General features: G+C 37.2%; 1 pseudogene; it reads right to left on the reverse strand.

The window, feature by feature from the left end:
- Window positions 1-15,200, reverse strand: part of LOC117023210 (leucine-rich repeat-containing protein 34-like) — a 44,261-nt pseudogene extending 29,061 nt beyond the window's left edge.
- Window positions 15,201-17,487: the final 2,287 nt, after the last annotated feature.

The following is a 17,487-nucleotide window of genomic DNA, read 5'->3' on the forward strand; positions in this document are numbered from 1 at the left end:
CTAAAATCCAAGCGTACATCTTTAGGCCTCCCGAGTCATATCAAAGAATTGGTCATACTTTGCAATATAAATATTTAGGTACTATGTGTAAACAGTTGCTGAAATTGCAGGTTTCTACTTTTTTATACCCATTAGCAGAGGCTCAAACTTGAGTACTGCATGCGTTCACAGTAGGTTTCAAGGAGACTTCTGGGAAGTAGCCACCCCTAAGAATATTGAAAGCTGAAGCATTGAAACTGACTAAAGGTCCAGGGACCAACACTGCCAAAGAGGGATGCAGCTAAATATGTGGAGCACACAGTCTACTATTTGGACTGTCTTCTGAGCCAGCCCCTATGGACCACACTTGAATTCCATCAAATAAAATGATTTTTGTAGAATTTGAAATTTCAGGATACAACAGATAAAATCCAAACTTTATATAAGAATGGTAAATTCTATGTTTCACATAACTAAAATATTATGAAATAAGTCTACTTGTGTTCCCTATGCTAAAACTCTAATATTCTCACTTAAAACTTTAAAAATCCACATGCTGTGCTCTCAAAGTCATCCAATATATATGCTAAATATACAGAGATACATTTCTTTGTGTCTTCTTCAATTTCTTTTAAAAATACCTTATAATTTCCAGTGTATAGGTCCTTCATGTCCTTTGTTAAGTTTTTTCCTAGGTATTTTATTGTTTTTGTTGCAATTGCAAAAGGAATTGGATTTTTTTTTCATTTATTTTTCTGAAATTGCATTGTTAGTATATAGGAATTCAATGGATTTTTTTATGGATTGAAAGAATCAACATAGTCAAAATGGCCATATTACCCAGAGCAATATCCAGATTTAATGCAATCCCCATCAAAACACCAATGGCACTTTTTAAAGAAATAGAACAAAAAATCATCAGATTTGTTTGGAATCACAAAAGACCCCGAATAGCCAAAGCAATTTTAAGAAAAAAGAACAATTCTGGAGGTATCACACTCCCTGACTTTAGCTTGTACTACAGGCAACAATAATCAAAACAGCATGGTATTGGCAGAAAAACAGACACACAGACCAATGGAATAGAATTTAAAACCCAGAAATAAACCCACATAAACATGGACAGATAATTTTTGACAAAGGAGCTAAAAACATACAATGGAGAAAAGAAAGCCTCTTTAATAAATGGTGCTGGGAAAAATGGAAAGCCACGTGCAAAAGAATAAAACTAGACTGCTATCTGTCACCATGTACCAAAATTTACTCAAAGTGGATCAAAGACCTAAACATAAGACTTGAAACAATAAACTGCATAGAAGAAAACATAGGGTACTAAACTTATGGACCTTGGGTTCAAAGAGCATTTTATGAATTTTACTCAAAAGGCAAGGGAAGTAAAAGCTAAAATAAATGAATAGGACTGTATCAAACTACAAAACTTCTGCACAGCAAAAGAAACCATCAACAAAACAAAGAGCCAACCAACTGAATGGGAGAAGATATTTGCAAACAATGTCACCAGTAAGGGGCTAATATCCAAAATATATAAGGAAATCATACAACTCAAGAACAAAAAAGATAAACAATCCAATCAAAAAATGGGCAGAGGACATGAACAGAAATGGCTCCCAACAAGACATATAAACAGCCAACAAATACATGAAAAAATGCTTAACTTCACTAGCTATTGGGGAAATGCAAATAAAAACCACAATTAGATATCACCTCACACCTGTCAGAATGGCTATCATCAACAAAACAAATAATAACAAGTGTTGGAGAGGCTGTGGAGAAAAAGGAACCGTCATACACTGTTGGTGGGAATGCAGATTGGTGCAGCCGCTATGGAAGGCAGTGTGGCGGTTCCTCAAAAAATTAAGAATAGAATTACAATACAACCCAGCAATCCCTTTCCTGGGTATTTACCCAAAAAATCTGAAAACATTCATCCATAAAGATATATGTACTCCGATGTTCATTGCAGCTTTATTTACGGTGGCCAAAACATCGAAACAACAAAAGTGTCCTTCGATAGACGATTGGATAAAGAACATGTGGTATATATACACAATGGAATACCACTCTGCTATAAGAAAAGATGAAATAGTGCCATTTGCAACAACATGAATGGATCTTGAGATTATTATGCTAAGCAAAATAAGTCAGACAGTAAAAGTAGACAGTCATATGACTTCACTCATATGTGGGATTAAAACTGAAAGCAACAAAGAAACAAGCAAGACAAACAAACAAAAAAACAAAAACCTCACAAACAACAGTTTAATGGTTATCAGAGGGTAAGGGGTGAGGCGGCTAGTAGATGAGGTGTTCAAATATATGGTGATAAGTAGAACTGACTTGGTGTTCAAATATATGGTGATGGAAAGAGAACTGACTCTGGGTTGTAAGCACACAGTGTGATAGGTAGATGATGTATTACATAGAATTGTACACTTGAAACCTATGTAATTTTACTAACCATTGTCACCCTATAAATTTAATTTAAAAATATACATATATATTATATGTATATTTATACATATATATACATGTATATACATATATATATTATATGCATATATATTATATATATATATATATATAATATATGCATATAATATATAGACAGAGAGGGAGCGAGAGAGAGATCCATAGTCTCTGTATATTGATCACTCATCCCTTAGTTGTTAACTAAGTAATATATAAGGTCTATGTATATATAGGCATAAGTAGCATGCATTTATATAATAAACATTCATGATACATTACATACATTGTTTCTCCATTAAAAATAATAGCCTTTCTGTACTCAAATATGGATACAAGTCCTAACGAATCTAATATTAAACTTCCACGATGAGAAGTTTTTAAAATCTCTCCTCACACTTATCAATTCATAATGGAGAATCATATTCTAGTCATGTTGTGAGTCACCTTGACCATTTATATTAAAATTCTAATTTGCTCTGGGCCTATGAGCCTACAGACCAAATCAGTGGATGAAATACTTCTTCTCAGTAAAATAATTTCATTTGAGAGATATTATTTTTTCTAGACCTATGCTCATGAGTGCTTTGAAAAGAGGCTACAACCTGTGGTGGTCGTTAGAGATGTTCACACATATCTTGTTTTCCCTTATTGGAGGCATATGATGGCACAGTACTTCTCTATCTCTCTGAAGAGAATAGCCGGGAATAGCCGGGTCTTCTCCTTTGGCCAACTACATGTGATTTAAAAGTACATGTATCCCAGGGTGGACGGATGGCTCAGTTGGTTAGAGTGCAAGCTCTCAACAACAAGGTTGCCAGTTCAATTCCCGCGTGGGATGGTGGGCTGTGCCCCCTATAACTAAAGATTGAAAATGGTGACTGGACTTGGAGCTGAGCTGCACCCTCCAGAACTAGATTGAAGGACAACGACTTGGAGCTGATGGACCCTGGAGAAATACACTGTCCCCCAATATTCCCCAATAAAATTTATAGTAAAAAAAAAATGCATGTATCCCTCTAGTTTTAAGAGATAATATGTAATTTGCCAAGTTCTTTTTTTCCTGCCTTGGCAAGCATGGAAGCACATACTGACATAAGGGCTCCAAGTGACTGCAAGGACGCACAATAAACATTCAGCATAAATAAACACTTATCAGAAATCAACTTTCATGGTGTTAAGCCAGAGATTTGGTGATTGTCTGATACTTCAGCAAACTTAGCCTAGTCTGATTTATACAGGTTCTCAATAGTTCCATAAATTTCTGGAAATCCACTTAGAAAGCAAGTACAGCCATCTATTTAAGATTCTTTAAAATAATAAATACTTGTAAAATCATAAATATGATGTTAGAAAGTTGATAAGTATAGAGTATTGCAGGTCAACTTTGGCAAGTATTATAATCTCAAGCAATAACCAAAGCTAAGAGTCCTGCTCTCACACTTAAATATCCAAGCTCAATGAATATCTCTACCCTAAATAAAGATGAATATACAATAAACCAAATGGCAAATTAGGACACTATAAAGACCCTGAAATAGACATAAAATGATTTTTTAAATTTCACTCTGCCTCTACACTCTCCCTCTATAAATTATCTCCACACATCACTGTCATATAAATCTTTCTAAAGCCATCATGTAACCTTCTTAATTCAGAAACTGTAATACATTTCTGCTATTTTAAATCAAACCTAAACTCATTGACCCTGGCACTGAACGGCTCACGAACTCTGCATGTATTTCCCACCATAACCCAGGGCACACCCCTGCCATTCTCACCCCACCATAATCAACTGGTTTCTTTACCCCACACACCATATCCTTTCCAATCTGCTCCATTCACTATACAGTCTCTGAAGTCTTGCAATACTTGGAGTGTACACATAACCCAGCATTTGATTATAGATGAGTTTCCTGTTAATATTGCAGGTATACATGTGTTATTCTTTTCTACCCCCATTAATCAGATCACTAGTTCTCCAAAGAAAGCAACCTGCCTTCTAATGCCCAGCAAACTGAATACTTTATACATAATTAGAAAATTAATGTTAATTTGATATAACTTTTTTTTTCAATTAAAGTTTACTGGGGTGACAATTGTTAAAGTTACATAGATTTCAGGTGTACAATTCTGTATTACATCATCTATATGTCGCATTGTGTGTTCACCACCAGAGTCAGTTCTCCTTCCATCACCATATATTTGATCCCCTTCATCCTCATCTACTACTCCTCTCCCCCCTTACCTTCTGGTAACCACTGAACTATTGTCTGTGTCTATGAGTTTTTGTTTCTCATTTGTTTGTCTTGTTCTTTTAACTTTTGACGATAGCATCGATGAATGCAAAATAACAAGGATGCACCCAAGCAGAAGGTAGAAAAACATTTTTTTAAAATTCTAAATGATTTTAAAACAACAAAATCTTGTTTATGCCTCCTTAAAAACAGATTTATGTTTTTCAAAAAAAAGCTTCCTCTTCCAAATAAAACAATGGCTTGACTCTCACAAGAAAGGATCAATGATATCCAGAACAAAACTAAAGTGTATGTGTGGATTTGCCCGATGTGAAATCCCAGGCTTTACTGGCGAAAGTGGAACTCGCTGAGAAAGGATAAGGCATACTTCTTAAGAACTAGGTAAAATATCAACTCGCATACATCGGTATTAATTGCCAAGCAGCCTGGGAATGTGAGCAGGTGGCTGCAAAAATAATGCACAGGAACAGGCCAGCAGTTCACTGAGTTGGGATCTCTAGGTTCAGTGCAACCCTTGCTGCACAGACAAGTCAGACCAAAACTCCGCTCGTAATGGACTCAGAGAAGGGGTGCCCAGTGACTAGCTTTCCAGGAGGATGGTAATGAGCCATGCTCTAGTGACCTCAAGCACTGAAAACCCTGGGCTGTGTATTCCCTTTGGGAAGCTGTCCAATAAGTTTGCATTTAGAGAAACATTATATTTTAATATCATTTATACGTGACCAGAGAGATATGCCAGATGGATTTTTGTCTTCTCCTATGCTGATAATTTTGTGTTACAAAACTAATTGTTTTGTTACAATTAAATTTCTACAGATAATAGACCCTTCCCCTGGTCCGATTGAAATACATTTGCATAGAGGACTAAGAGAAAAACTGTATCCTGAAGGACTTCTAAAACTGAAAGCAATTTCATTCCAAATTCTATGGATGGCAACATATTTTATCCCAAGGTGAAAATTTTCTGATTGATCAAGACTCTTTTGATTCACATTTTCACATTTAAAATCTGAGTCCTCATCTACAGCTTCACTTTCTCAAAACAAAACAAAACAAAACAAAATCTCCTTTTCCAAGCCTTTTGTGATCCACAGCGGCAGAAGTGGACTTGACTGTTGATCACCTTTGACTTCTGAGCAGAGTTCCCAGGTGTAGCTCCACTCGTGCAGGGAGAACCAGGAGGCCCTCACATGTAGTGGCCCTCCCTGGGAGGCGGCCTCTGGCAAAGAACCACAGAGAGCAGTATATGCACCCTGCAGGACATTGCTATTTCATGAGTTTTGATTATGTCCAAGGAGCGAAATGTTTCTTTCAAGACGTGCCTTCACATAAAAACTGAAATTAAATTTGTGGCATTCTATGAAATACCTTAATGCAAGGGAATAAATAGGCTTTGCTGCGATAATGCAGCTTTTGAGGTGAAAATGTTTATTTCGCTGAACCATGCATGCATCTGCCTTATTTCATCATTTATCTTTATAAGGATTACCACCACCTGGGCTTGCCAAATGAAGCTTCCATCATTTACTGCCACTCAACAATTTTCTTAAAATGTGCTAGGATCCTTTCAGGACAGTCTTGACAGAGATTCTTGTTGGCTTAGGTAAATCACCTTCATAATTTATTGTGCAAACAAACTCATATCTCCGTTCAGCATTTCTACTTCCCCACGTGGTGCTTTATACTTCATCTATGACTTTACTATTTAGAAGACAAAATATTAATAATAAAAAGGACACCAAAACAAATCACCAAGCCATCTGATGATTTCCGTGGAAGAAGAAAACAATCTTAAAATACCATTGTAGTACCCACTTATGCAAAATGAAGGAGAAAAATCAAAGCATGGCTCAATTCAGGGAAAACATGCATACACTTTCTGTAATAATGGGCAAGTAACCTGGTATGTAGATTTTCTCTTCTGTAAAAATAAAATCTGATTTCCCAATACATTTGATTGTTATGAGAATAAAATAAACCCCCAAATACATAAATATAAATAAGTAAATACATGTACACATACAGAGGGTACCAAAAAAATGTATACACATTTTAAGAAAAGAAAAAACTGCATTAAAATTATGCTCATGGTAACCACTTTGAGCACCTCTTGTAATTGCAGAAGTCAAACGTGTCTTGTATTCATCTTTTGTTATCGGTATATATTGAGTATTACAATTTTAATAGGTTTTTTTTCCTTTTTTAAAATGTATGTACATTTTATTGCACCCTCTGTATAAGTACAACATTTCATGTAAACTAAAGTAGAAACATTTTCAATTTGATAATAGTTATCAAGTGATTTGAAAATGTTTATATTCTTTAATTCAATAATTACACATCTAGAAAACCTATATTAAGAAAACAATCAGAAGTTATGCAGAGACTTATGCATGTTTATTGAAACACGCTTTTAATTAGGAAAAAATAGAAACAACCAAAATGAATATAAAAGTTCATAATATGCAGCTATTTAAAGTTTTCAAAGAAAGTTAACTGGGGGAGAGATATAGTGTTATATTTTACAGGATGCAAAATTATGCATACAGTATGATCTCAATTTTAAAACATATATATGTACATGTGGAATGTACAAACTAAAAACTGGAAGAAAATAGACAAATACACTAACCGTTTTTATTTCTGGTTAATTTTTGTTTTCTTTATATTTTACCTTTGTAAATGTTCTAAAATAACTATTACTAGTAAAGTTTCAACAAGAGAGGAATAAATGTCATTTTTGAAAGAAATCTTTCCCTAAAATAACAAATGAAAATGGAAGCAAAATTAATATTTTATCTTTTAATTTGTTACAAAATAGCATACCAGGCTATATTCTAGGGTGCTGCTACTCTCCTTTCATTATTCAATTTAAGCCTCTCTTTTAGGAAGCACGGTGTTGCCACACTTCACAAGTGGATTGAATCTCTTCCCCCCCAACACACAGCCCGACCTCTGGTGACCTCGGGACCCCAGGCCTCACTGCTACACTCTCATCACACTGCACATGAGCTGTGCAGGTCTGGTACTTGTATATTAGCTGGATGCCTTTGGACTATATTAGGGATAGCTTTAAGGAACTGTCCTATAAAACGAATCCCTATATTTAATGTAAAGATATTTTTGAAGGTGAAATATAGTGCCCCAATTATGCAGTGTCCTCTCATGAGGAACAATTGGGAAAAATTCTCTCTGGTCTCAATTTCAGGAATAGTCACACTTCTCCAGGGCAACATATTTGATTTTCATCTTGTAGACCTTGTGAATCATGTCTCCTTCAATCTGTTGGCTGCTAGAAAGTTCAGCGCTTAATCTGTGATCCACCTCTGGCAGGAAAAACTGTACAGCCCACTTTTAACATGTGGCTCTTGCTGGGAGTGTCATTCTACTTCCAGTCATTACCTTTCCCTGTTACCCCTATTTCCTCACTTTTGAAAAACTATCTTATTTGAATGTATTTGAAGTATTTTAATGCATCATTGTATACTCAAAACTTTTTTGAAAACTAGTCATGTCACATATAAATCAGCTAATTAATAGAGCTTGGATTCATTTTTGTACTATTATTTTCTGTACTACTATATAAGGTCTGACAATTAAGTTCGTGAACTTGTTGCAACCATGTTGCTAACCTTTTTTGATATCAGAGGGTTATTCGTTATGAATTTGTACCAACTGGATAAACAGTTAACCAAGTTTACTATTTGGAAGTGCTGAAAAGGCTGCATGAAAAGATTAGATGACCTGAACTTTTGGCCCACAATTCATGGCCTTTGATTCACGACAATGTACCAGCTCGCATGGCACTGTGTGTGAGGGAGTTTTTAACCAGTAAACAAATCACTGTATTGGAACACCCTCCCTACTCACTGGATCTGGTCCCCAGTGACTTCTTTCTTTACCTGAAGATAAAGGAAATTTTGAAAGGAAGACATTTTGATGACATTCAGGACATCAAGGGTAATACGATGACAGCTCTGATGGCCATTCCAGAAAAAGAGTTCCAAAATTGCTTTGAAGGATGGAGAAGGCACTGGTGTTAGTGCGTAGCTTCCCAAAGGGAGTACTTCAAAGGTGACCATAGTGATATTCAGCAATGAGGTGTGTAGCACTTTTTCTAGGATGAGTTCACAAACTTAATTGTCCAACTTCGTACAGTAAGTTTATATTTTCTATGTTAGAATCAATGTTATTTGATTACTAAATTTATTATCCTTTGTGGAGATGAAAGATCTCTATATTGAATTTTCCTTAAACGTCAAAATAATTCATTGGAGAGGGGTGTTTGTTTTTTCTCCAAATGATTGGACTTATTGTGGGTGCTACCATGTGAAGACATTGTTTCTACCACATCCAAAAATGGTTAGGCAGAAATTTTAATGTCTTCTAATGACCAAAATCTTAATTTACAACATCAATCATGTTTTAAAATATTCAGACATCTGTTCCAGTTACAATGCAATGGCAAAGATGCATTTCTTTCTTATTTGGCAAGCATTACAAGTATATCTGTTATTTACAAGCATGTTGCCTCATCTATCAAGGTTGCTCAGAGCCGACAGCATTTAGTGACTAAGGAAGGCATGGCAAAGAATGATAAAAAAGAAAAATGATTCCAGCCATAGTTATGTTAATTCCGGAATGTCAGCTATAAATGTTAAATCTCTCATGGAGTAAGTATTTCCCAAGAGAAAACTTGACTACTATCTCACCACAACCTCAATAAATCTAATTAGTGCAGTCATAGCAATCATTGTGCTGGGCTTCCTTTTTGGCTAGTTGGTTCCATAGCAAAGTCTCAAACTAAAATAAGACCACAACAGATCAGCCCATGGTGAAATCAGCCCATGGTGAAACTAAAAGGGTAATGATAACAGGGAGAGGAAAATATTTTAATGGAACATTCGATTTCATGAATTTAGGTCCTCTCTCTGACTTACTTTCCAAATCAAATGTGGCATCTTTGGGTTTTTTCCCGTCTTATTCATAGTTTATGATATATCTCTCTGTAGGGCATCTCTCTAAAGGACGCCTGGAGGGGCAAAGAAAATAACTTTAGAGCACTTTCCTTCTAAAGAAGGCCCTCTCCTGGTTATTTATAGAGAAATGCAATTCTGCTTCCTCCTGGGTCTTCCCCAAGTGATTAAATAAAATATAATAAAGGTATTTTAGCTACAGAGAAAGCATGTGTAATGAATTGCCTATGAGCCAAAAAAAAAAAAAAAAAATAGATGACATGACATTCCTGTCTTCATTTAGGTAACTCATAGGCTACCACAACCCATAACTTCCTAGGAAGCATCAAGTCTAACATTTCTATTGAGCAGTATGAAAGTGTTATGCCATCATTTGGCTGACCCCAGGTCAAGGTTATGAGGAGCAAGCAGGCCATGAAGACGGAGGTACACACTCTAAGACCAGATAAACGGGAAGCTGAATCAGGGCACAGAGACATCTGCTAAGACAAAGAGTCCCACTGTTACTAAAGATTTATACAGTCTTTTATCTTACGACAAACACTTTTTGAGTAGTTAAAGCACTACTGCTACTTACTAGTATCTCAGGCACTCTGTTAAGCCCAAGGATTCCAAAAATGTGTGAATAACAGTTTCCCCCCCAGAACAGCACAGTGTAAAGACACAAATAAAGTAACGGCAGGGACAGGAGCTCCCATGTATCAGCCTTTACTCTGCCAGGTGTGCTTTGCGCTTTACATGCCTTTTCCCGTTTACTCCTTACCACAGTCCTAGGGACAGAAATTTTTGCTTGGGCCATACTCCAGGTAAGGAGAGGACTGTACGCCTGAGGCTGGCTGCCCCTGACATGGGTCAGCCCTGCATGACCGTCTGACATCCGTCCCAGCCTCCTCCAGTTTCCTCACTCTTCTCTAGCTGCCTTCCCCATCTTTCTCACAGGCATTTTCCCCAGTAAATGGGATTGAACCTTTAATCCTATCCTGGTATTCGCTTTTTGTCTGACTCAAATGTGTTGAATTTGTGATGCTAATAAACAAACACCCAAATGAACATATCTAATAAGCAGTCTAGAGTTCATCGTTGTGAGTGGAGATCTAAAATAGGTGCCACTGGCACAGAGATGGTATTTGAAGCCATGGGGCTAGGTGAGATAGCATTATTCAAACCTCATTTCATTCAGTGCCCACATCCTGGCTACCTAAGAGGAATAACCCTAATTAATACACTAGCTTACGCTAAAATGTGTTTATGTTGAATGCCTTCCTGCTAAGGGTCAGCCCCTGTAAGAATGTCTGCATTTTAAATTAGCATTCCCAGGAGTGAACCCACAGGATGAGTCCATCTTGATGGAATGTCAAGTTCCATGGCTAATGAGTGAGGGAGATAATTCTGAGTCTTTTCCACATCCAGAGTCAAACTCCTGTCACTGCCACTAACTCAAATTTCTAAAATTTCCTGTTTATTTTCCTTTTATTTTTACTGTTCAGTTTCTGCTCAGTAAAAAAGTGAAGGATCCAAGTCACCCTTCTTGCCACCTTTTTCATTTTCCTTCAGTGATCACTGTTTTATTCTTCGAAGAGTTTTCTAAGAAATTTCACTAACCATATTCAGGAATATATAGTTAAAACCCCTCAATTTTGCTACCAAATAAATTCTAGGAATGTACAAGATCCCCAACCCAACCCGAACAAGCCCTCAGGAATACTATTATTTGAGGAAGTTAGATATGTGGCAGAAAACAGAAAAACTGAAAAATATGATGAATAACAAGAAAATAATATGGATATGGAACAGTGAAAGTTAGACAGGCAAAAAGGAAATGTGACTAGAGAGTTATTTATAGAAAAATAACAGCTACTTTTTTTCTTATTTGCATCTAGCACTTCCATATAGAACACAAGAATGTTCTATAAATTCAGTATCTCCTCTCATTCCTCTCAGTTGGTTTTATGTTTAGTTCCCACCTGTTCCCTTCTATGCCTGAGTGTATAGTTATTTCCTCCCTTTTCACATATACACCAGAGAAATAAACACTTTCGGTAACAAAAATCAATCAAATAGATGTAAAATTTATTAAAACTACATTAATGAAGTTAGGGAAAAATCATATCTCTATCCTCTAGACTAATGAACAAACATTATTCATTTCTCAGTGGTGTCATCTTCTTCCATTTATATTGTTAGCATCTCTCAGAACTCAATAGTAAAACAATAATAGGAAGCCTGGGTATTCCAATGGAGACAATGGAGCAGGATACTTAACATCCAGCTGTCGTCAAAAATCCAAAACGTGTAATTGCTGTGCACAAATGGAATTAGCAAAAAAAAAAAAAAGAAAAGAAAGAAAAAGAAAGCCAGGGTCCTTGATACATCTCCCCTTGGGCCAAAGGCCAAGAGTTGCTGGTGAGTAGCCTCTGGCTCAGCCGAAATACTAAAAATAGTTGAGAAAGGCAGGGAGAGCCTTTCTGTAATGGTAAGCGGCCGTGGGGAATGTTTAGAGACACCCTAGTTTTATTGTGAAATCTCAAAATAAAACACCACTGAGACGAATCCTCCCAGGAAACAGTGCAGTACAACAACATGAAGCCAGCTCGATGTTTACCCATTCTCTAACAAAAGTTTTAATTAAGGCCATTATGGGATTTCCCTTTGCCCCCAAGGAAACACAATGCCAATTTTATACCTCAGTCAGAGGAACAGTTGGATTCAATTTGAAAATTTTGAACGCAGTCTTCAGCACTAGGTCTGTTTTGTAAATTGAGGTATACCTCAATATGCACAGTTTGCCCAAAGCTCCAACATGAGCATCAAAAGTAATTTGGAAAACAGAACTGATGTTTGTGTGAAAAATAACATCATTTAACACGTTTTGCTTGCCTAAGGAAAGAACAGCTTACAAATACTCCTGTGAACTGTAAACACCACAGATTTTAAATAGTGAGAATGAGAAGAAATTAAGAAAAGTTAAGTGCAGATTGGTTATCAGAAAAAAAGAAAACCTCTCTCCATGTCATGAACGTCTCCCCACTGGGGTTAATTAGGACATTAAATCGACTTACTCAAAAACTAGTAATGACTTCAACCTTGGGGACATGTAATAGCTTTAAATCAGACGTAAGGACAGGAACAGCTTAGGTGCCCATTGGTGAATCTTTACAGTTTTTTCTTCACCCTCGGTTTGAGGAAGCTCAATGTTCATGTTGCATGGAGGTAAACGGGGGGAAAGGAATATAAACCAGGGGAACACAATACGGACTTCAAAGGCCTGCAGTTTCTTAGGAGAACCTCCAGTGACCAGAGAGTACTCACTCCATCCTCCTTATAAAGCAGTCTCACCTCTATGGATGGACGTGCTTCTGCCTGGTTCTGCTCTGACCACCGCATGGCTCCCACCCAGCGACGGCGGAAGGGAATGTACCCCTGTTCTCCAACCCCGAGGATTCGAGTGTTGGAGAATACTAAAAAACAACACTACTGGCATGAATATTACTTTTCTTAGGAAGGACAATGGGACAGGGACAATAATGAAACATTGTTTCAAATGCCTTCAGAGCAGCAAATATTAATGAGTGGAAAAACATGAGGAGACTTGTTCGTAAATCCATGAGAGGTGCTCTGTGGGCACACATCTAAAAATGCTTGAGTAGGGATACTGCTTAGAGCCAGACATCCCGTGCAGAAGACGGACTACACCACCACCAGCAAGAAAGTTATTAATATGAATTTTATTTTAATATTATTACATAATATTATATTATAAAATTATGTTAATATTATTTTGTTATTGAACTGAATTACATTTGTACCCACAGATAGGCGAGGCCTTTGGAAATTTGGATTTCATACCAAAATTTCAATTTGGAAGACTGAAAATTTTTATTTATTTGGTTTATGTAATCTGAACACTATTATCTGATTTAGTCAATATTAAATGAAGAATGAGGGGTTTTTTTTTTACTTGTTCATTCAAACTTTGTTTTAATCAAAAGATAATAAGAAAAGATTAACACAAGAATCACTTCTGCATACCATCCGCTACAGCCATTCTTGTTAAGACCCCAATGATTCCACTCAAAAAAAGAAGACATTTGTTTGCTAGCTGGTGTGTTATCTCAAAACCCATGGAATACCTGTGCAGGTGAGTGGTCTCTGCCACATGTGAAGTACACAACTCCTTTCAACCCATTAGCTCAATAGTAACAGCAAACACGTATGGCTCACTACGTCCAGACGCCATTCTAATTGCTCTGCACATAGTAATCTATGTTATTTTCATTTCGCCCTATTAAGTAGCTATTTTTAATCTCTGTTTTCAAAACGAGGTAATCAAGGCACTGAGAGTGAGAAACCAGGGTGTATAACCAGGCATTCTGCACCCAGAGATTTAGCCACTGTACTTCACTTCCTTAAGGACTGGACCTGAAGACTTAAGCAGCTGGCCCCATGCCACCCGCTGCTCTGGGTTCTGCTGGAGGAGAGAGGTAGCATGCAGAGAGGAGGACAAGGAGATACTGAATATACCAGAGACACAATGGAAAGTTCCAAGTGAAAGGCATGAGGCAAAAAGAAAAAAAAAGGTCCAAAGTAGGCCAAGACAGCAGAGTTAGTTTGTCCCAGACAACCTCTGTCTCTAATCTCTTTCCTCTCCTACAAAAGACAATACTTTCTTATGTTCTTGGATTCTTTTTATCCCCCCAGTTTTATTGAGAAATAACTGGCACACATGACTGTGTACCTTTAAGAACAAAGCATGATGGTTTGATTTGATTACAGTGTTCTTGGATTCTTGACCCACATGAGAACTCATATTTAGTGGTGGTAATTAGGGGGTGGTTGGTGTGAATTTCTTTAAAAGGAGTTGCTTCAAATATATTTCCAACTGTCACCCTGCAGTCTCTATGCTGCTGGCCATGAGAAGGACAACCGAAAAATGCCACTCTCCTTAACAATGTCTATGAAACAGGGCAACTTGGTAGGCTGAGCTTTTGCTCAGAAATTGTAAACAGCATCTCATTTCTCCCTTTTCCTTGCCCCTACTCTCATCTGTTTGCCTTCACTAACTGCTGGGGTGGGGAGTTTGGCTTTGTAAATAGAGAGAAGAGTTTTATTGGAGAGTGGCAAGAGAAAAGATGAGAGCCCTGGAGGGGACAGAAGTGCATCTGGCTCTTATCTAATCTCTTGAGTTGGCTTTGAGCCAGTTTGGAGAAGGAGGTTAGAGACTGTGCAACTCTGCCACACACAGAGCTGCCCTGGGGTCAAGGTGACTGAGTGGGGCCCAGAGTTGGAGAGGCCACTCTGCATAGCTGTGCTAACCACTGCAAGAAGCAGTGGCTTTGGGAGCATCCAAAGGTAGAACTCCTGGTGTGGGCGCTGGCATCTCATAATTGGCAGGGGCAAAAGCACTTCTGTAGATAGTAGGCATGGACAAGTGCACACCAGGGCAGTGCAAACAGTGTCCTGTGGCAGCTATGGGCTGACTTGTTGTTCTATATGAGCACATCTTAGGGGACATATAATCAAGTTAGTGGGACCTTATCTCATCCTAATTTTAGGGAGAGAAAAAGAGGGTGGCCTTATTTTTAATCACACACTAGAGTGTGACAGAGCACATTTATTTAAGTGAGGGTACACTTCATATCCTGTTCCTCATACTTGGATGTGTGCAGGAGCCTTCCAACTGCCCTCCCTATCTCTAGATTCGCCTTCCTGGGTAGGCTGCACAGTGTCATCGCCAAACAGCATTTCATCATATCATTTTCCTGCTCAAAACTTACTGTATTTCACAAAATGAGGTGTGCCTGTGGACAACATAAAAAGTGGCTCTGAGGAGGATTGGTAGGGTGACCAGCCATCCCAGTTTGCCCAGACTGTCCTGGTTTTAGCATTGGAAGTCCCATGTGCTGGGAAACCCCTCAGCCCCAGGCAAACTGGGAGGGCTAGTTAACCTTGCTGACCATCAACTTCGGCTTGGGATTGGCACAAATGTATGTGCAGTTTTTTGTTTTGTTTTTCTCCGACAGGAAGAAGAGCCATTAACAGCTACTATTTTTACACCAAGAAGCAATGAAATTTAGTTGCTTATTTCATATAGGCAGTTTTGTTGCTATGGCAACAGTGAATGGCAAACTTGATTGTTCAAACTTATAAAACTGACAGATTTTTCAGGAATTGTTTCATACCTTTAAGTTTTAATACTTACTACTGCAGGGCTAAGCCCCTTGCATTGTGAAATTTTGTTATCATACTTCAACATAATCATTTACTTTCCAGAATATTATTACCAACAATTAGTTATAACTGATACTCAAAACATATTTTCCCCGTGAGAAGATATTTTAGAGCTTCAGTTTTCATTCTATGCCCATTAATTGTAAACTATCTATGGATAGCATGCTTGAACTCCTAAATTCCCTGTGCACAGGCAGCACCTACACATATATCCACACTTATACTGCATAGTTTGTACCTCTTCATAGGCTGAAGACTAGATATTATTTGTTTATGTAACCCTACCTTGCCCCATAAAGGATTTAAGGAGGCTTTAAAAATGCAAGCTAAAGCAAGAAAAACAAAATAGAGATAATGGGAAAATGTGGGTAAGAAAGTAAAATGATACCATGAGTAAGGTCAGTACAAAAAAAAAAAAAATGTAGGCCAAGAAGTTCCAGTTCCTTGCAAAATTCTAAAGATGGGTTACACATCTGTTTCTACTCCATCTAACCAGAAACTCAAAGAGAAAAATCATGCTTGTCATAACATTCAATGTCCTTTTGGTAAAAACAAACAAATAACTTAGAAACAGCATCAACTTAGTGAGAGAAATGAGAGATATTTGCCATATGGTCTTCACATAGAGGACACTATTTAAGGGTAAATGTCTAAATCAATGGCTAACTATGTCACCCAAGACCTCTTGTGTAGGTGAAGGATTACATGATTATTTAAAAAGAAAAAAGTCTTCTTCACCTAAAAGAAAGAAATGAACAGCCCTGAAAATTGCAAAATGAAGATTTTAAACTTTGATTCTTTGTTACTTCCTCCAAATATATGTATAATTTATAACTGGTTCATAAAACAGAAAAGGCATAAGGTAATAGGTAATAACCAACATGAAAGAAATCATGTAAAGAATTTCATTTTTCTCTGCTAAAACAGTGGACAAGAAATTGTTGTCCACATGGGCTCCAAACACAGCATGCAGTAAGATACCAATAAAGGTAGTCACTTTTATTATTTATTGTTTACAAAGGGGTTTTACGGTCTATACTTCACTTGGTCATATGACATGAATTGTACAAAACAGGAAACTGAAGCAATGTTTCCAACTTGCAAATGGTGATTTCAGATTCAAACTGATTTCCGACTCTAATGCCTATAATCACTCTATTGCCTCTGACTAATAAATAAACTAGCCATATAGTACCAAATATAGAGTTAGCAAGAGTATTATATGCAAGTTATAAAAAGGAATCTTGGCTCTGATACTGTACTATAGGTACACAAGATATCATCACTGAGGAAGACTGGGTGAAGGGTATAGGGGACTTCTCTATACTATTTCTTGCAAATGCACATAAATCTGCAATTACCTGAAAATTAAAAAGTTTTAAGAGAATAATCTTTCAATTATATTTGATAATGTTTTCTCCTTTGTGGAGTTATAGGGGGAAAAAAATAAAACTCCTGGCCTTCAGCTTGATCTTTTTGCTTTAAGAGAAAGACAGGATAAGGTAAGAGCAATAACACTGGAAAACAGGACTCTGTGAAAAGGGAAATAAGAGAAAACA

Source organism: Rhinolophus ferrumequinum, chromosome 6, assembly GCF_004115265.2.
Source record: "Rhinolophus ferrumequinum isolate MPI-CBG mRhiFer1 chromosome 6, mRhiFer1_v1.p, whole genome shotgun sequence".
In the NCBI taxonomy this organism is placed as follows: domain Eukaryota; kingdom Metazoa; phylum Chordata; class Mammalia; order Chiroptera; family Rhinolophidae; genus Rhinolophus; species Rhinolophus ferrumequinum.